The sequence below is a fragment of the Equus przewalskii genome, unplaced genomic scaffold (genome assembly GCF_037783145.1).
Source record: "Equus przewalskii isolate Varuska unplaced genomic scaffold, EquPr2 ChrUn-5, whole genome shotgun sequence".
Taxonomy (NCBI): domain Eukaryota; kingdom Metazoa; phylum Chordata; class Mammalia; order Perissodactyla; family Equidae; genus Equus; species Equus przewalskii.
The window spans coordinates 183,966-204,573 of NW_027228753.1; the positions used below are offsets into that span (position 1 = coordinate 183,966).

General features: G+C 42.2%; 1 protein-coding gene across 4 annotated transcripts in view; it reads right to left on the minus strand.

The window, feature by feature from the left end:
- Positions 1 to 20,608, minus strand: part of DDR2 (discoidin domain receptor tyrosine kinase 2) — a 152,836-nt gene that overhangs the window by 123,074 nt on the left and 9,154 nt on the right. For 3 of the 4 annotated variants that reach the window (XM_070608196.1, XM_070608193.1, XM_070608197.1), the window contains one exon: positions 7,496 to 7,643. The gene's annotated coding sequence lies outside the window, so the exon portion shown is untranslated. Of the gene's footprint in view, positions 1 to 7,495; positions 7,644 to 20,608 lie in introns of those variants that run through there. The other variant, XM_070608195.1, reaches the window with a different exon arrangement.

Below are 20,608 nucleotides of genomic sequence, written 5' to 3' on the forward strand. Positions count from 1 at the left end.
ATGGGGAGATTTGGGGGGCAGGAGAGGGCCTTGTAGTGTCCATCAGAATCCAATTATCTACTGATTCACTTTTTCAGCTGTGCTTAGGAACATAAGGGAACACAATAAATACAGAAGTAGAGAAATAAATGACGTGTCCCACTGTCATGAGCATACAATCTAGTGGGGGAACATAGAGCCTTGCGTCCAGCGTCAGCTCGTACACCCAAGCTGGGCCTCACAAGCGTAAGTCTTCCAATCCACCCCCATTCGATCATCTGGTTTAGGAAAAGTAGACTAAGACACCTCCACATATTTTTATGATTCTCTTGTACTTGTCTTCTACCAAATCCCAATCAATCCAGATATTAGAACAACCATCATATGTGTGAGCACTGTACATTTACAGAATACTCTTCCAAACATTATCTGATTTGACCCTCACCACAACATCACAAGGTATGTGTTTTTGTTTTGGGGTTTTTTTTTTTTTGAGGAAGATTAGCCCTGAGCTAACTTCTGCTGCCAATTCTCCTCTTTTCTGCTGAGGAAGATTGGCTCTGAGCTAACCTCCGTGCCCATCTTCCTCTACTTTATAGGTGGGATGCCTGCCACAGTATGGCTTGACAAATGGTACGTAGGTCCACACCCAGGATCTGAACCGGGGAACCCTGGGCCGCCAAAGCAGAAGGTGCAAACTTAACTGCTGCGCCACCAGGTCAGCCCCACAAGGTATGTTTTTATCACCTTCATTTTATAGATGAGAAAACCACACTTTAGGGAAGTTAAGTCACACAACCAGTTCCTTTCAGCACAACAGACATATGTTTAATTTCTAATGTGTGTCACACACTCAGGGTAAAATAGTATTAAACAAAGATTTCTGCCATCAAAGACTTTACAATCTAGGGAGAGAGACACACACTGAAATGGATAATTTCCACATAACATGGTATGGGGACAGACTATGCAGACGTTTCAGCAAAAGCAGAGAGGTTCAGGGAAGGTGGGATGAGGAGGGAAGAAACATGTCAACTGAACTGGAGCTTGAAAGAGGAGTAGTTAGCTCATAGATGAGGAAACTAGAATTTCAACTCAGGTTTGTCTGACTCTCAAATTCATGTTTTTCCCACCATCCTATTACACGGTAGGTTTATCAATGGATCCTCATTGAATGGAAATGAATGAATGAATGAATGAATGATACTTCTTCCAATGGAGAGAATGGCTGAAATGTCAGCCCAAACAATAACTTTGGCTTTAAAGCCCCTATATTCTGACCAGCTGAGTTAACCAGCTAATGCACCTTAGGGAATTCTAGGAGCATCTCCCTGGCAGCAGGGCAGGTGGTTCTCAAAATATGGGGCCCTAATTCATTCCTACAGTCTCTCAGAATTGATTGGAGATAAGATAGAGTCTAGAATTGAGGGGAGGACCCCCACTTTTGTCTACTCCACCTCCTCAAGAAACCCTTTTAGTGTCCAGGGTTCTGGAGACAGAGGGAAAAGAAACTGAGACTAAAGCTCCTAGAGTTACAGCAAAGATTCTGCTAGATTCCCACGTGAAACCCCTTCAGCTCCAAATAACTCGGGATAAGGAAAAAAGATCCTAATTCTCCTACACCCACCTCCTCTGAAATTTGGTTCTGGAAGGAGGAGAGCCCGGATCTCCAAGACTTGAAGATCAGAGCAACGCGCCCACATCCTCCAGCGATTACATGAGCCGCCTCTCTCCTCCCACTACCTTCCGCCCCACTGTGTTTATGGAGCAGATGCCTCTCTGCCAGCAGCCCCCCTTCTGCACTTCCTGCTCCTCGGCCTGAGTCGCTGCCTTCCATCTCCGTACACTTGGCATACACATGCAGCAAGCTTGGAGCTTGCGTGTGCCATCATTTCACAATTCGAAAACCTCAAATAAGAGACAGGTGGTGGGATTCTCCCCAGGAATTCAAAAAGGGACTCCAAGCCCACACCCTCTGAGTCTGGCTGCCCAGTGAACAGCCCAGGGGTGGGCTGGCTGAGGCTACCGTTTCAGGAGTAAAACATGGTTTCCACGCAACCCGTACAAGGCTGTTTTTATCCCTTGGTCCTGGATGTGTCTACTCAGAATTTCTACTTGGAATTTCCTCTTGGCCCTTTACAATTCTTGAGGAAAGTCAAACTTCTTTTGAACAATTAATAGAATCAACTTGTGGAGGAAGGAGTCAGCTCAATAAAATTATGATCATTTCTTTAAGGAGGGAGGTATGAAATGGGCCTTGGAAAAGTCACAGACTCTTTGGTACCGTTATCTGGACCAATTTGGGGCTGAAAACCCTTCATTGCCTGCTTGGGAATTATGATTTATGATTCAGCTTCTGTATGATAGATTAAGATGGGCTTGCAAATTTTTTCGCTGAGACAAAAGATCGTAGCTATTTCTTTTACCTCAAGGAAATATTTAGGTTCATCTCATAAGTCAGGGATCAGGAAACTTTTTTCTGTAAAGGCTCAGATAGTAAATATTTTAGGCTTTGCAGGCCATAAGGTCTCAGTCGCAACTATTCAAGTTGGCCCATGTAGCACAAAAGAAGCCAAAGACAATGTGCAAGTAAATGAGCATAGCTGTGTTCTAATAAAACTTTATTTATAAAAACAGGCAGCAGCCTGGATTTGGAGCACATGACATAATTTGCCAAGCTCTGACATAAATCATTTGTTGTGTGCAGGAGTGTCAGTTTCAGGAAGGAATGATGTTCAATGACACCCTTAGGAAGGAAGTTTCTGCTTTGGCGCAAGAAAACTTTCAGGCGTATTGTTCTACCATTACCTAAGTAACCTTGAATTAATACCTTGAATTATTTCCTCAAATAAATTAGCTCAAGTAACACCAGAATCTGCACTTAACATAATTACCAGGTTATTTTAAGATAGTACATCTACAGACCAATATGTCTCAAACGCTAATCAAATTACAGATTCTGAGGTCTGAGGCCTGAGATTTTGTATTTTCCATCAGCTCCTGGGTGATACTCATGCTGATCAGTGGATGATACTTCAATTAGCAAAGATCTGTTTTAGACCCTCCTCTACAAAACCCAATACTGGAGTGGAACCTTGGAGCAGGCGGGTTCCAGCAGCCCACCACCGCCTACTCAGTTCCTCTACCCTCAAACAGAACAACACGCATGTAATATTATGCATTGTAAAGGTTATGCAAAAGCAAAAATAGCTGCCAGAGACTCAGACCTTGACTAAGAGGGTCTCACAATCTTTTGAGGGGGCAAAAGCTCATGCACAATAAAAAATTAACCAATACAAGAGGTTGTATAAATGTCTCCTATAAGACAATGAGACATCAGTAAGAAATCCTGACAATGCTATGAATGTCTAGAAGGGAGACCCCAACCCCTCTCATTCATCATAAAAGGAGCTCCATGCCCCAGGAAGCAGGAACTTTGAGCAGGTTCAAGCTGGGGAGGAAATTCAGTGAACATCGCCAGCCAGCAACACTTAACATCATTCCTGCAGCCTACAATCTCAGGCTAAAAATAGCTAATGTAATATGAGAAATTATAAGGCAATGAAAATTGAAACAATGGAAATAAGATTCTTGCTAGCAGCCCTAGATCTACTCTGAGGGCAATACAGTTTGTTCCTGACCCTCAAATCGACTCTTCTAGGCCACGAAGATCAAAGCAAAAGCAAGAGATTGAGACCTTAGAAAACACTGGCTCAAAGTGTCCCGTGCATATATATTTTAGGCTGTCAAATATTTCCCCTGGATAGCTTATTGCTATGATGCCTTAAATCTGGTTCAGGACTGCTCCCATATTCAGCAAGATGGGCATTGGAAATGAGCAAATCCGAAAGCAAAGTCATCTCTCCCTCCTAGAGCATGTACCATGCAGATGCTGAATCTCTAAGATGGTGTCCAGATGTCTCAGCCCAGCCAGCAGTCAGAGCTCTCCACGATCTGGGAGCCACTCTCTTTTCCAGCTTTATCTTCCACTACTCCTCTACCCTGACCCTCTGCTCCTCATAGATTGCTATTTCCTCCTTCCTCTCCACCCGCATGTCCAGTGTGGTCCTTGCTCCCTAGTCACTCTGAGTCATTGTTGACTAGGTCAGCTCCACTGATAGGGACTGACCCACACTTCTCTCTATATGTTGAATTCCTGCCTAGCCTCCGAGGTTTGGCCCAAGTCCACCCCCTCCGCAGTCAAGGCATTTGTCTGCTGACCATCCCAGCTACAAGCGCTCTCTCCTTCCTTCAAACATTCATCACCATCTTGACACATCCTTACCTCCCTTGAGCGTAGTTTTTTGTTCCTTCCCTCTCCTATTAGCCATGAGCAACTTAGGCTGGGATTATCTCATATTTATATTTGTATCCCTTCAAGTCACTTCCAGAGTCTCTGACACATCTCAGGTGCTCAGTAAACATGTTATTATTTTAGTAAGTAAAAATATCCCCCAAAGCCCTTGGATCCTGTGAGCAAATAAGAGCGTAGTGTTCTCCAGTCCAACAGATCTTTTTCATATTACCATAGCCTGCTCTCAGCTTATGCTCTTCAGAACCTTTTGGAGCCCTGTTCATCCAGAAATGTCTAAGTCAACTTTTGGCACACCTGACCTTCCTTGCTTTTTGAAGGGCTTCTTTCCTGTTTCTAATAGATCTCTCCTCTCCTGCAGTGGCATACCCACAATAGCCATGGCTCTCTGATTCGTTAGACACTGATCCTGATCTTGCCATTTCTAAAATTATCCTGGCAGAACCAACGTTCAAAATCTCAGACAACAAGATTTGTGCAGCAACATGATCAGAGTGTCTCATTTATCTCAACCATAAACCATTCTGTAACAAGCAGACATCTCCTAGGTTTGTTCCTGTCACAGCCCTAACTTCCACCCATCCCCACTGTCACCCCCACCTCCTACACCACAGGCTATGCTGTCTTCACGCTCTAGAAAATGTGTTCTCCAGGACACACGAAACCAGAACCTCTCATCAAAGAGACTCATGAGAAACAGACCACTTGCAATGGGAAAAAGATAGCTTCTCACTCACGAAGGAAAACCAAGTTATAGTTGGAAATACAAGCCTTTCCTTTAAAGGAGAAATTAACGTTGGCAGCATTGGTGTTTTGAGCTGCCCTCCAACAATGTTGAAAGAGCCATTTTGGGAGAGAGAAGGAAAGGAAGAAAGTGTGACTGATAAATGGAGAGAAGGAAACAGAGAATGGGAGGGAGACAAAAAGGGAAAAGGGGAGAGAAAACAGAACAACAGGAGGGAACGAAAGGGAGGAGGAGGTGGAAGGCAGAGTAAGAGAATGAGAGCCAAAAGGATCAGGGAGCAGAGTGGGGAGGTGAAAGAGGAGGGGGAGAAGGGGCAGGAAAGGCAGAGAAAGACAGCTGGCTGCACTGCAGGTCTCACAAACATGGGCCACCAGTTCCGCGGCAATCTTGACATCTCCACTGGGAGCTCTAATATTCACAGAGGGACAGACTCTCTGTTTACTTATTAAGAACACTCTATGCTTTGAAATCTATGCCAGAGTCCCCTAGGCCCGAAACAGACAACTGAACAGAATTTGGGGAATTTATCTCCAAAGGTTATTGTTAACCTTTTGCTCTCAGTATTCATTAAAGATGAAAGATCTTTGGAAAGTAGGTGACCATATATACAGATTAAACCTCATGTTCCAGAGTGTATTAATAACTCTCCCTTTCCCTCACAAGTGTTCCAGTTTAGATGCTAAATTACTTCATCTTCCTATTAATAAGAAACAGAGGAAACTGAGACCCATTAAGTCTCTAAACAGACTGAAATACTTGGTCTCCTCATTCTCAGAAAAGGAGGAAGCCAAATTGGTGACCAGAAGAAACCAGAAGAGACCAGAAGGACTCTCTTCTGAGGGAACCAAAGTCCTTGGGATAGTTCTAGGCATAATACCATGGTGGGGGGGTAGGAAGGGACACCCAGTTTAGGCTTCACAAGCCAAAGCTATATATAGCACATGCCTTGGATATTGAAATAATAATTTCTGGAAATAGTCATTTAAGTTTGGGTGGCAGGGGAAGAAAAGACCAGAATGATAGATTTCGAAAGGTAAAGCAGAATGATTCATGGGTAAATAATGTTTGAGGAATCTCATGTAATAGAGAAAAGCTGCAATAGCTTCTAGTTAGTGGTTAAATGTAGCAATGAATTATTCATTCTGAAAAGTACACCATGAAGACTCAAGTTAAGACCTCATAGATCTCCAGTATCAAAAGTCTATTGAAGGGAGTGAAGGAAGGGAAGGGAGGAGGAAGGGAGGATAGGAAGGCAAAGGAAATTAGTTTCAAGGCAATCTGTGGGAAGAAGGAGATCCAAGATATTTTATCACCACAAAGAAGCTAGGGGAAAATTGGGGGTCGGGGTAGGTCCCTAGATAATAAACAGAAAGGAGTGTGTAATCCAGTGAGCACGTTGACAGTGAGAAGAATTCTCCTGGGGAATGTGAGAAAACACTACTTTATCCTCCTGCCCGCATCCTTCACTCCCAAGAACTCACAGGTCCACATTATTTACCCCCTCATCCATTTATTCAGCAAGTTGTACAGAAGCTGTGAGGGATATAAGTCTAAGTCAGGTCAGTGGCTTCTCCCTGAGCATCTTCCACGTGCCAGACCCTGCATTAGATGCTGGAGGTGCAGGCATGAAGGAGATACAATTTCTGCCTTCCATGAGCTCCAGGCCGAGGAGGCCTCAGACTCACAGAATTGCTTCAGCTCTAGATTTGTTGGTGGGATTTGAGCTGTTGAAGGATGAACTGAGAAGTCCCCTTGAGACCAAAATTCCCCTACAGCAGACCACCTTGACGTGTGCAAGCGCTTCCTAGTTTCCTCATGAAAGCTATGCAGTGTGTCATGCTTCCTTTCTTGCCTTGAATCTCAGAACTAAATGTTGCACTTATCTGCAATAAGCATCCTTGGGCTAGGTTTTCGTGTACATTTAGCTCTCCCAAAACTTATTACAGGACTCTGGTTCTATTACCCTGGTTTTCGTAGTCCTATTAAGTATTATTTTTCTCTAAGCCATCTCAAATTATTGCCGGAAGAAGGCAACTCATAAAAAAATTAATAAATGAAGTTGCAATATTAGAAGAGACCCAGATTGACCCAGGAACCCCAGAGATTCTGATGGCTCCTACAGGGATAGGGCAGGCCTAGACATCCTGGGTCACTCAGAGAAGACACCCTTAGCCAAGACACCCCAAGACTGGTCTCTAATCTGGGCAGCCATACTGGATCAGTGAAGTGTGCAAAATAAGCTGACATTCAACATCAGGTTTCCAATACAATCAAATACAGGATCTTCTCATTTGACATCAGCTTTGGACACAGAACGCACATGCTCAACTCTCCCTGTGACACCAGCCAGGGTAAGTGAGGGACTCCAGGGGAGCGACATGGGGAGCAGGTTGTTCCCCCTCCTGCCATCACCCCCAATCTCATGTGCTGACAGAGCTTCAATGACTGGTCCTACTTACATCAACGGCTGCAGAACATTCTCTGAGGAACGAGATCCTCAAGAACAGCTGGGCTCTGTTTCTCTTCAATTATTGTAGCGTCTTTGCTTCAGGCCACGAGCCTTGGAACTTTCTAGAGCATTGAACTCCAGACCAGTTGTAGATCTCCCTTTATGGAGGGGAAAAAGGGAAAAGCAATATTTCATTACAAACTTTTGCTTCATTCACATTTTCTTTCCCACTTGCTATTCCTGTGCACAATTCTCAAACAGAAGTCTCTCAAGTACCCCAGGCACTGAAGGAGTTTGAGAAATCCCGGAGGACCTCAAAGAGACTTTGTTTATTGGGGAGTACCTGTTGATATTTATTGATTTAGAAATTACAATGGAGAATTTTAAATTTATTAATTCTTTGAAACAATAGTTTCATGTTAACAAATAATATTTCTTTATAAAAATAACTACTTTCAAAAAATACTTAGAAGAGTGACATTGTTTCACATTTTTAAAAACCTCTTTGATATCTGGCTTAATCAAACACAGACTCTCAAATCTGCTTCTGGATTCAATTTGTTGCAACGTGACATGTATCTAACCTCCAGCAAACTCCACCATACTTTCATTCGAGAATGAGAGTCAAAAAAGCAAAAATATCTTGGTACTAGTAGGACAAGAGTTTTGATCTTGTGGGTCCCCTGAAAGCGTCTCAAGAACTCTCAGGGATCTCCAGACAACACTGGAACCACTGCTCCACACGACCAAAAGTTAGGTCTCTTCCACCTCAGACTGTCATTCCCATTCTTCAGACGCAACTAGTTAGCAGATACCTGAGTAGTCTTCTAGAACCATCCTACACATCTATAAAAGTATATGGATGTATAGTTTTTTTTAATTAAAAAGAATCAAGTATTAGCACACTACACATTTCACCTTGGGTTTTCTGTTATAGAGTCATGCATCGCTTAACAACAGGGATATGTTCTGAGACATGGGTCGTAAGGCAATTTTGTTGTTGTGCGAACACTACAGTGTGTACTTACACAAACCTAGAGGGTATAGCCCACTACACACCTAGGCTATGTGGTCCTAATCTTATGGGACCACTGTTGTACATGCGGTCTGTCACGGGCTGAAACGTCATTATGCGGTGCATGGCTGTACGTGCTGGGGTAGCTGCATTTTAGCACGTGTAGTTATGTCATTCCTTCCCACAGATCTGCTGCATTTCGCTGAATGGATGTAGCGACTTACAACTCTATCTAGTGCCACAGTGTTCACGCGGGTTGCTGAACAGCTACTGTAAATTGCCAGTTTCTTCAGGGAAGGATACAGAACTTAAAGGGAATAAAGTGGCCACACAGAGCAAGAACAGACGTCACCTATACTAGTACAGCTTTCCCTTGGCTTCTAGGTTCCTAACAAGGCATGCAACTGAAGTCTTCACATTTGGGAAAATATTCAGACTTGCGCTATACTACGGCCCTTTTATACTTGGGACTCACCTCACCATTCCAGACAAACTTATATTAACAATCTCTCTGCCTATTTTTACAGGAATGTTTACCAACATCAGCCTCTCTTGAAACACTTGCTATCATGAGTGTCACCTCACTGTGGAAGAAGAAAGGAGGATCAGGGTCCAAGTGTCCCCAAACTGTATTTCTGCAAATTATTTGCCTGTAGGACTAAGATGGCAAAGGTTAACCCTGTTAGATCACAATTTCCCTGACATAGAAAACCCCTCACCAAAAGGAAACCTTCACCTCATACGGCTAATTTGGTCCAATTACATTGCAGGCTTCAAATGCTAAAATGTATGCAGACCATCTGGGTTCACTTTCTCACTCGGAGATTTACTAGCTGTTTAATCTTGGGAGTTACTTGGCTTCTACTTCCTTGTAAAACAGAGATAATGACACCTACCTCACAACGTTAATAAGAAGAATAATTGTAACTACATATGAAACGTGCCTACCACATAGTGGGTGCTCAATGCTCAGTAATTCTTAGCTCCTTCTCTTTATTGCTCTATGAATGGAAATAAGATATGAGACTGGTATGTCCCGGACTGAGCTGGCTTTTCAGGGGACCCCCGTGGTCTAGTCTTTTAGGAAGTCTGGAGATGTAGAAGACTGGGGCGGGGGCCGGCTCCGCTGCCGAGTGGTTAAGTTCGCGCGCTCCGCTGTGGCGGCCCAGGGTTCGGATCCACAGGCGGACATGGCACCACTCGTCAGGCCACATTGAGGTGGAGTCCCACATCCCACAACTAGAGGGACCTGCAACTGAGATATACAACTATGTACAGGGAGGGCTTTGGGGAGATAAAGGAGAAAAAAAAAAAAGACTGGGGCAGAGAAGATGGTAGAAGATTTTTTTTCCAACAAAAAGGAGTTTCTTGAGATGTTTTTCGTCTGTCCAATTCAAAATTAGAGGCACAGGTCTACTTTCTTCCTTTCTTCCTCATCAGGCCAGGAAAATGGGCACCAACGGTCCCTGCATTTCTGTTTCAACTTTCTATCTGCCTCTGAAATTACATAGGCCAGTGTGGTTTGCATTTGTTGGTCCACAGAACCTAGAGAAAATCCACCAGGTTTGGGGGAGCCCCCCAGGAGAGGATGAGGACAGAGAGATATCCTTCTGAGTAATTCCTAGCAGTAGAACCTGCATCTACAACAATTACGGGACAGATGTATTATGACCTCCATTTGCAGATGAGGAAACTAAGGTTTGGAGACATTAAGTAAATTCCCCCAAGGTACCAGGGCTAACAAGGACAGGGTCAGAATTCAAAACCAGGTCTGCCTTACTCCAAAGCCCAGGTTTTCAACCATGTCGTCATCTGATGCTCCAGCTGGAAAGGATACCAGCCCTGTCATGACTTAGCAAGGCCAGCCGGCTTCACAGAGATGGTCTCATAAGAGAGACAAATTATTCTCAGCTCTCAGCTAATTAGTTCACTAACACAATATTGTAGCTAAAATCAAAATTCTTCAGAAAATCATCCCTAAACTAGACATAAAAGTAGAATGGAAGGACACTAAAACCCAGATTTTCTTAGTTTTGGATTTGTAGATTATCTATTTTATCAGTATTTGATTAGATTAAGATTAGTAGATTGTTTCATTTTATGGATTATTATTTTCAATACCAGATTAATAATTCAATACTAATTTATCCAATGAAGTTTCTAGCTTCCAGAAGATATCAGGTGCTATTGGTGCTAAAGATGAAGAAAACCTGTTCCTTGGGCTCAAAAAAGATATAATGAATATAACTATTCACTTGCATTGGTGGGATAATAAGATAGAAAAGACTAACGTGCTAAAAGAAGGAGAAATCTAGCCAGTGGAGTGCTCAAGGAAGACCTGTTGAAGGAGGAAGGAGGCATCATCTGAGCTGACTCTGGAAATATGACTGGAATTTTGTCAGGTAGAAAAAATGAACACGAAAGTGTAAGAAAAGGGTACAATTTGAATAGGCAAGTTATGGAATGAGGAGATCAATAAATAGTGGCTGGAGGACAGGAACATCTCAGTAACTGAAGATAAAGCTGGAAGATCGTTGAGGCTGTGGGCACTGGCAAGGAGTGAGCAGGAGTGACCCAGGAAAAGCTTTGGAAGGGAGGGCTGGCAGGTTCAGAGAGGCCCTATAAGGCTTACCCTGGGATGTGGAATGCTTTAGAGGAGAGACAGAGCAGAGTGACCAGTTACAGCCTGACCTAGAAAAACGACATCAGGAAGGGAAAAGAAATAACGTGGAGGTATAAGAATAGCATGGAGAGCATTGAGGGTTGACCAGTGACTGGCTAGAGCAAGGCAGAAGGAGGAGTCACAGAGCCTGAGTTTCCAGCCTGCACGTGCCCAGGACCACATTATTATTAATGAATTCCAAGAAAACTAGAAGAGGAATTGGTTTGTAAGGGAAGATGGTGAGCTGGGTTTTGAACACAAGGAATTTGCTTTCCCTACAATAGGAACAGGTAAACACATTGAGCAGAGACGTAGAAATTTGTGTCTGGCACTCAAGAGAGAGTTTGGTGTGAGAGATACATATCTGAATATCAAATACACAAAGGCGGTAACTGAAGGCTGAAGCAATTGAGATGATCTGGGAAGAAGGAAGAGAGGGAAACTGAAGACAGGACCTTGGAGCTCACCTGCATTGAGTGGGTAGGAGAAGAAAGGATCTGGGTAGGATCCAGGAAAACAAAAATGGTTCCTCCACGCAAAATATTGGGAGTCCCTGATCTAATCTTAACTCCCTTATTTCACAGATGAGGAAAACCCAGACTTAGAGGCTTAACTGATTTATCTAAGGCTTCACACTGCTTAGTAGCAAAACTAAGACTAGATGGATTAAGTGACCATTGGGAATTGGTATTGCCTGAGCAACTGGGAGAGTTGCATGTGCACCATAGGACACAGCTGGATTCAGAGAAGCCTGAGAGCAAACTAGAAACTTCATTTATCTCTGTGACATCAGTCCAGCACTGTCACTGTGCCCAACCATATAATCAGCTCAAGGGTTCAAACCACATCTTATTCGTCTTGTTGTCACTGTCTCTCTGCCCTCACTTTCCCCACCACTGTCTCAACCACCAGTGTTATTACAGAATAGAAAAATCACAGATTATTTTCCTTGTCTGAATACGCACATGATCATAGCCTTTTGGAGTTGAAAGAACTTAAGAATTCATCTAGTATTAGTGTAATGTCTGTGAAAACAGACCCAGGGAAGTTCAATGAACAGATGACCAGTTAGAAGTAGAACTCTGGGGCTGGCCCTGTGGCTGAGTGGTTAAGTTCCCACGGTCTGCTTTGGCAGTCCAGTGTTTCGCAGGTTCAGATCCTGGGCACGGACCTAGCACTGCTCATCAAACCATGCTGAGGCGGCATCCCACATAGCACAACCAGAAGGTCCTACAACTAGAACATACAACAATGTTCTGGGGGGGCTTTGGGGAGAAGAAGAAAGGAAAAAAAAAAACAAAATGATGAAGATTGGCAATAGATGTTAGCTCAGGTGCCAATCTGTAAAAAAAAGAAAAAAAAAAAAAGTAGAACCCTCACCAAAATTCCAACCTCTTGTTTCTTCCCATTATACTACCAACCTTTAGTGCAAGAGACTTATTTTTAAGCCAAACTCTCTAGTCTCTAATTTCTCAGAATCTATGCCATGCAACCCTCTCCCCTCAAGATGCTTCTTTTAAAAAGAGCTCCATGGTCCAAAATGTTTGTGGAGCACTATAAGCTACCCCGCTCTTGGACAGTCAAAGACCTTAGGAAGTCCCGCAATGAAGAAACCTGTTTAATTCTCTAAGAATTTTTCCCAAACTTATTTGATCACAGAATTCCGGCCCTTGCCCTGTCTCTGTTGTTATCTATTTAAAAACCCACAGGTTTCCAGGGATTGTTCTTTGCGAGGCACCACTTTCATCTAATTAGAAAGATTTTCCTTGTGAGTCCCAAGCAGAAGTGTCAATACGGAGAGGTCCTCACTGTGAGAACCGGGTGGGGAAAGTGACGAGAGACAGAGGAGGAAAGAGAAACAACAAATAGTCCTAGTCTCTTCCAGAGCCATTTGCTCTTCCAACAACAAACGGTGAAACAGCTGTCTGAGAACTTTTGACTTGGGATCCTGGTTATAAGCTTAAGTCACTAGTCTCCAACTGAGAGTTCTTGCGGGAAAATGGGTTTCCAGGTACTCACACACTCCATGTCAGCTAGCGTGTGAGTGTCACTGTGCTTCTGCCCCACCACTAGCAGCAATAGTATCCCGTCAGTGTCCTACAAGTTACTCCCACAGCCTCTCCAGTCTTGTCCTTGCTCACTCCACACCCTGGTCCAAACCTGATCACTTCACATCTGGATGACAGAGAGCACCTTCTAATGCGTCTCCCTGACTTACCTCCTTCTCTCCTGCAGTTTACCTTACATGCTGCAGTCACATGAATCTCCTTAAAACACTTCACCTGCTTTAACATAAAGGAAAGCGTTCACAACTCCGCAACATCCAAAGTGCTCCTTAATGTAATAAAACACATCTGTTCCATGCTATTTCTCTGGGCTCCCCAGTGGAAATTTCCCACCACCCCAGGCTCATGTCCTCCCTGGTAACTGAGCCGGCCGGTCATAAGCAGGCTGATTGCCAAGCCTCTGCTCTTCCTGCTCCTTGCTTCCTGCCTATCCAATTCCATCCCGTTCTTACTCAGCTTCTAGCATCCAGCCCCTCTCCCCTGACTGTGCAAACCCTTCTGTGCTCTCTCCACTTGCACACTGAGCAACTAGCCCCACATTCACTCCTATTGCTCCTTTACTGTTTCCTGAATTTTCTAACTGATGGTAAACTCAGGAAGAGAAAAGATTGTGCCTTATTACATTCAAGGCACTAATAAGTACTCAAAAACACTTGCCGAATAAAGGAATGAATCCACATTGACCTCAGAACTACGAATTAAGCAGAAAATGCCACATCTACAAAATGCTAGGAAACTAACCCCTTTCTGGGCCTCAAAGGCATTTAAGACTTTCTAGTTCAATTGACTTTAGTTTTAGAAAAAGGGAATAAGATTGATTCTATCACATCCTGGAGTTTTCATTTTTTTTCTTATGGACAGAGCTGTGCTTTCTGCCACCTTTGTAGGCTCCTTGCCATACTTGGCCTCCAGGAAAGAGAGTCTAGACTAAGTATATTAAATGATATTTAAACATGTATCTCTAAATTTTCCAAGGGTCTGGCCAAAAAAGTGTTCTTCCCAAGAACATATTCTCTATTGACAATTGTTCCCTCCTTCATTCATTCTTTGAATTATTTGACAAACATTTAGTGAGCAAGTCCTAGAGATATGAAGGTGGATAAAAAACAGTCACTGTCCTTGGGGCTGGCCCACGTAGTAGTAGTTAAGTTTGCGTACTCCACTTCAGTGGCCCAGGATTCACAGGTTCAGACCCTGGGTGTGGACCTAGTACTGCTTGTCAAGCCATGCTGTGGTGGTGTCCCACATAAAATAGAGGAAAATTGGTACAGATGTTAACTCAGGGCCAATCTTCCTCACCCAAAAAAAAAAAAAACCATCCTTGAGGCATCCACAGTCAAATGCAGTTTTACTGAAAACAGGATCAGAGAAACTACTGAAAAAGAATCACCAGAAGGAGGTTGTTAAAAAAATACAGGTTCCCCGCACATTGCACAGAAAATTTCTTATTTACCAAGACTTGAGTGGAGCCTGGGATCTGCATTGTTAAAAAGCGCTGGAGGTGATTCTGATGCATGCTAAAGTTTGAGACCCACTCGCCTAATGGAAGAGGCAGGCATATAAGGAGATAACTATAAAACAGTGGTGCCTGCTTGCGATAAAAGAGATATTCACAAGGTATCATGGAGGCACAAGGAGAGTAACAAAGCAGTGGTAAAAAGTTAGGTGTTGCAATGAGAAAGACCTAGGTTCAAATTCCAGTTCTTGCCACTTTCTTGCTATATGATTGACCCTCTTTTAGTATCATGTGACCTCATATAGAAAATATGAAAAATTCCCACTTTACACAATTATTATAAGGTTTCATTGAGATAATATATATAAATTGCTTAACATAAATTTTGGTACAATGAACACTCATCACTCTGAAGTCATCCTGATTGTTACTTTTAATTGTTAATGAAATTTAAAAGAAAAAGGGCAGATTAGAAAAGTTTTCCTGAAAAAAATGGCATCTGAATTTAGTTTTAAAGCAGCGTGTCTCCAAGTGTAAATGTATTCCTGTGGTCCACAACATATTTCCAGAATTTTTAAAATTTTATATCTTCAGTTCTCTAATTTGAAACTGTTAATCCTAGTGGTAACCAAGTGCTATCATAGAATTTCAGTGCCTGCCTTTTCACTTGTGCTTACAATTGTACAAATGCCAAATGAAAGCCAGATCGAGTCAAGAATAAATCTAGAAAGAGAGAAAACGGTGGGAGAGCTGAGTCATCACCCGGCATTGGGCAGTGGGATCTGCTCAGCCAGAGGTCAATGCCACGTTCATGCTGCCTGGTGCCGGCTCTGTCTCTTTACACAACCAACACCTACCAGTTTATAAGCCGAAACCGAGGCATAAACACACAAAGCAGAATGATTCTGTCCCCAGATCTATTAGTAATTGGATTAGATACCCGTTTAGTAGCAATTTCAACCCCACCACAATGCTAACCTTATCTTCAAGTGAATAGACAGTTTAACAAATGATTAAATGATACCTCATTAAACTCACATTTTACCGTTGCCTGCTAGCAGAGGTTTGATTAAGTGTAAGATCTGATTTTCCTAAACTTGTAAACCCTTGAGGCGATGAATAACACTTTGTTTAGCATGCTTACACCAATAGACATTTTCTGTGTGTGTTAATTACCTTTAAATAACAGACCCAGATTAAACATAGACCAGGTCCTGAGGCAGCATGGGTCCACTCTGTCTATCGTTAACCTCCACACTACTGATTAGTTTCAACAAACCACATCATCTGACATATTAATGTTTTTAGTTTTCTTATTGAGTTTATAGTTATGTTTAATTTCATTTATAAATTTGTTTTGGCTTTATATTGCAGAAGAACTAAAGCATAAGTAGTGTTGCAATACTGTGATTTATAACGAAGGATATATTTGATCATTCAGATGACCGAAATATACTTTTCATATATATTTGGTCTTTGTACACAGGTCCCAGCTCACAGAGCTCCCAAAACCCTTGGAATTTCCTGTGAGAGCCATAAAGTTGCCTCCTGTTAGGTTAATGAGGTGACTTCTGGACCCCACCTAAGAATGGGGGCTGGTTGCCAGGGAAACCAATCATGTGATTAGAGGGCTAGAATTTTCAGTCCCAGCCCACACCTCTGGGGAGAGGAAAGGGGCTGAAGGTTGAATCAATCACCAATGACCAGTGATTTAATCAGTCATGTCTGTGTAATGAAGTCTCCATAAAAACCCGAAAGGATAGGGTTCAGAGAGCTCCCGGGTTGATGAATACACAGAGGCCCTGAGAGAGACGCACCTGGAGAGGGCATGGAAACTCCGTACCCCTTCCCCATACCTTGCCCTATTCGTCTCTTCCTTCTGGCTGTTCCTGAGTCATATCCTTTTATAATAAACCAATGATCTAGTAAGTAAAACGTTTCTCTGAGTTTTGTGAGCTAATCAAGCAAATTAATTGAGCCCAAGAAGGGGGTCATGGGAACCTCTGATCTATGGCCAGTTGGTCAGAAATACAGCTAACAACCTGGAATTTCAACCAGCACCTGAAGTCCAAGAGGGAATTGTGGGAACCTCCAGGCTGTAGGTTGTTGGTCAGAAGCACAGGTAACAGCCTGGACTTGCAGCTGGTGGCTGCAGGGGACAGGGGGGTTGGAGGAGGACACTATTGTAGGACTGAACCCTTGATCTGTGGAATCCGATGCTATCTCTGCGTATGTAGTGTCAGAATTGAGTTGAATTGTAGGACACCCAGCTGATGTTCCAAGAACTGCTTGGTGTTATGTGGGAAACTCCCCCCAACACACACACAGACTCACACACACACACGTGCAAACTGGATCCGGGAACCTAATTTAAGTGTATACCTAATTTTATGTTTGTACATGTTTTAATAATGTCCAGATAATCAATCATCCTAAGGAGCTGAAAAAATTTTCCCTATAAAATAGGTCCATATATTGTTTTGGTTGGAGTAACATCAAATTAGATAACCCTGAGGGAAGTTTCTTAGAGAGCTGAGTCTTTTCTGTCTCCCTTGGAAAAGCCCGCCCCTGCCTTTTCACCAAGGCCAGGCGGCAGAGAATCTGCGCAGCCCTTCAGAAACCCATAACTGAAGCCACCCCCGCAGCATGTCTGTTCTACACGGCCTCCACAGCCGCTTCAGTAGCTTCCCAAGGCGCCCTACCTCTCAGCCTTAGCAAAGCTATTATTCGAGGGAGAGTCAAGGGAGTACTTCTTTGAATGTGGAAAGCCATTTGCCTTACCCTTGAAGCCATTTACCTGGCCTTAAGAAGTCTTGTTAATGATGACGGCAGGAATTATTGAGTTCTGATAAAAGGAAATGACGCGGGTCTACATACTTCAGTGTTTTGTCGTCACTTTCGTCTAACCCTCATTTGTACACAAGAAGGTCTTTTAACACCCCATGATCAGTGGGGTGTGTATTTTTCCCTAATGCCTATTGCCGAGTCATGCAATGGTAACTATAATAACCTCTTCATCCAAAGGATGGATTTGAACGTATTTTTGAATAGCATCATAGTACTCCTCCCGCTAGCTCTAGGGAACTGTGGCTGAGTAAATTCAGGAACAGTTGTGGGCGACAATAGCTTATGTTCCTACAAAGGGCTGGATTAAGACCTTTAGAGGTTCCAAGCACTGAAAATATTATAGCACCTTCCCACCCCCACCACAGACTTTGTTATAAAAAACAATCACAAAATCTAGCATTAAGTGTAAGAACATTCAATAAAGTTCCTGTATTTTTTCATTATGACTATTTCAATACTTTCATGGAACCAAATATCACCTTATTTGCAAACGATATTAGAGGTACCCCTGCTAGTGCCTTAAACACTTTTAGGTAAAGCAACGCTGTAAGTGTGTCCAGGGTTTTCACATACATCATTTCACTTGAAACCAGGACTCATTTGTTACATACGGCCTGCAGGTAACAAATATGGAGCCATTTTTAAGGTGTCAAGCTCTTTGTTTCCTATTTAAACCGGCGAAGACCTTTGCCAGACTTATCTTTGCCCTAACCCTGCCCAACTCAAATGAGAGCTTAGACCAGTGATTTAAGACTTAGCTGTGAAAGTGGATATGGGGGTACAGGTGCTGGTATGGACAGTGATTAGCATAATTCAACTGGCAAATGTAGAAATTTTACATTGCCCTTTACAGATGAGAAAATCGAAGTGCTGATAGGTTAAAAAATGTAGTTGCACAAAGTTCAACTACTAGTAGGTGGCAAAGTTAAAATTAAAATCTCACCCTATTCACCCTTGGCCCATCACTCTTTCTACCATACTGTGATTTTAAGTGAGAACGGTTATATGTTGCATTAGTTAAAAGGACTTAAATGACTATTCTCTTAAGTGACAGTTATTATAATTTGAATAATACAACAGAGTTCCCAAGTATCTGCTATTAATCTATTGAATTAGATTTTCTCAACAATTTTAAAAGTTTCTGCTTCCATTAGCTTTGTTAAATAAAATGATATTATTAAAGCCATACTTATCTGAAAAACAAAATTAGTAATTTTTAAATATAAATGCCCATTATTATAGCTATATTACAAAGTCTACCTTCAAATAAGAAAGAAATAGCCAAGACGAAATCAGAGTGTTGGGAATTTTGGGTTTGGGGATTTTACTTTTTAGAGCAGCTTTCGTTTAACAGCAAAATTGAGCTGAAAGTAGGGAGTTCCGATACGCCCCCACACACGTGCTCACAACCTCCCTCGCTATCGACATCCCACGCTGCGGTGCTACATTTGTTACAAGTGGAGAACTTACAGTGACACATCATTATCACCCAAAGTGCATAGTTCACATTAGGGTTCACTCTTGGTGTTGTACATTCTATGGATTTGGACAAATTTATGATGACATGTATCCACCAATACAGTATCATACAGAATAGTTTCATCACTGCCTTAAAAATCCCCTCTGCTCTGCCTATTCAGCCTTCGCCGCTCCCCAACCCCCGGCAACCACTGATATTTTACTGTCTCCATAGTTTTGCCTTTTCCAGAATGTCGTTTGGTTGGAATCGTACAGTATGTAGCCTTTTCGGATTGGCTTCTATCACTTGGTAATATACATTTAAGTTTCCTCCATGTCTTTCTATGGCTCGATAGCTAATTTTAGTGCTGAATCGTACTCCATTATCTGGATGTACCAATTTATTTATGCATTCGCCTACTGAAGGACGTCTTGGTAGCTTCAAAGTTTTGACAGGTATGAATAAAGCTTCCATAAACATCATAGACATCTGTGTGCAAGTTTTTGTGTGGACATAAGTTTTCAATTCATTTGGGTAAATACTGTGGAGCATGACTTCTGGATCATATGGTTAGAGCATGTTCAGTTTTGTAGAAAACTGCCAAACTATCTTCCAAAGTAGCTATACCATTTTGCATTCCCACCAGCAATGAATGAGTCTTGTTGCCCCATATCAGCACCAGCATTTGGTCCTGTCAGTGTTCTGGATTTTGAGCATTCTAATAGGTGTATGGCGTTGACTCATTGTTTTAGTTTGCAATTCCCTAATGACATATATTGTTGAACATCATTTCATATGTTTACTTGCCATCTGTATATCATATTTGGTCAGCTGTCTGTTTTGCCGAATTTTTAATCAGTTGTTCATTTTCTTATTGTTGAATTTTAAGAGTTCTTTGCATATTTTAGATGACAGTCCTTTATCAGATGTGTCTTTTGGAAATATTTTCTCCCCATCTATGGCTTCTACTCTCATTGTCTTGATACTGTTTTACACAGTAGAAGTTTTTAATTTTAATGAAGCCCAGCTTATCAATTTTTTTCTTTCAAGGATCATGGCTTTGGTGTTGAAAAGGCATCTCCATACTCACAGTCATGTAGACTTTCTTCTGTATTATCTCCCAGGAGTTTAATTTAGTTTCGCGTTTTGCATTTAGGTTCATGACTCATTTTGATTTAATTCTTATGAAGGACATAAAGTCCATTTATTTTTTTTTAGATTTTTTTTTTCATGTGAATGTCCAGTTGTTCCAGCACCATTTGCTGAAAAGACTATCTTTGCCCCATTGCATCGCCTTTGCTCCTTTGTCTACGATCGGTTGACTATTTTTATATGGATCTGTTTCTGGGCTCTCCATTCTGTTCCATTGATCTGTTTGTCTGTTCTTTCACTGATACCACATTGTCTTGATTACTGTAACTTTATAGTAAGTCTTGAAATTGGGTAATATCAGTTCTCTAACTTTGTTCTTCTCCTTCAATATTGAGCTGGCGACTCTGGATCTTTCGTCTCTCCATATAAACTTTAGAATCAGTTTGTCAGTAGCCACAAAATAACTTAGTGGAATTTTTATTGGGATCAGAATTTATTTCTAATTTCCTTTTATGTTATTTTAACC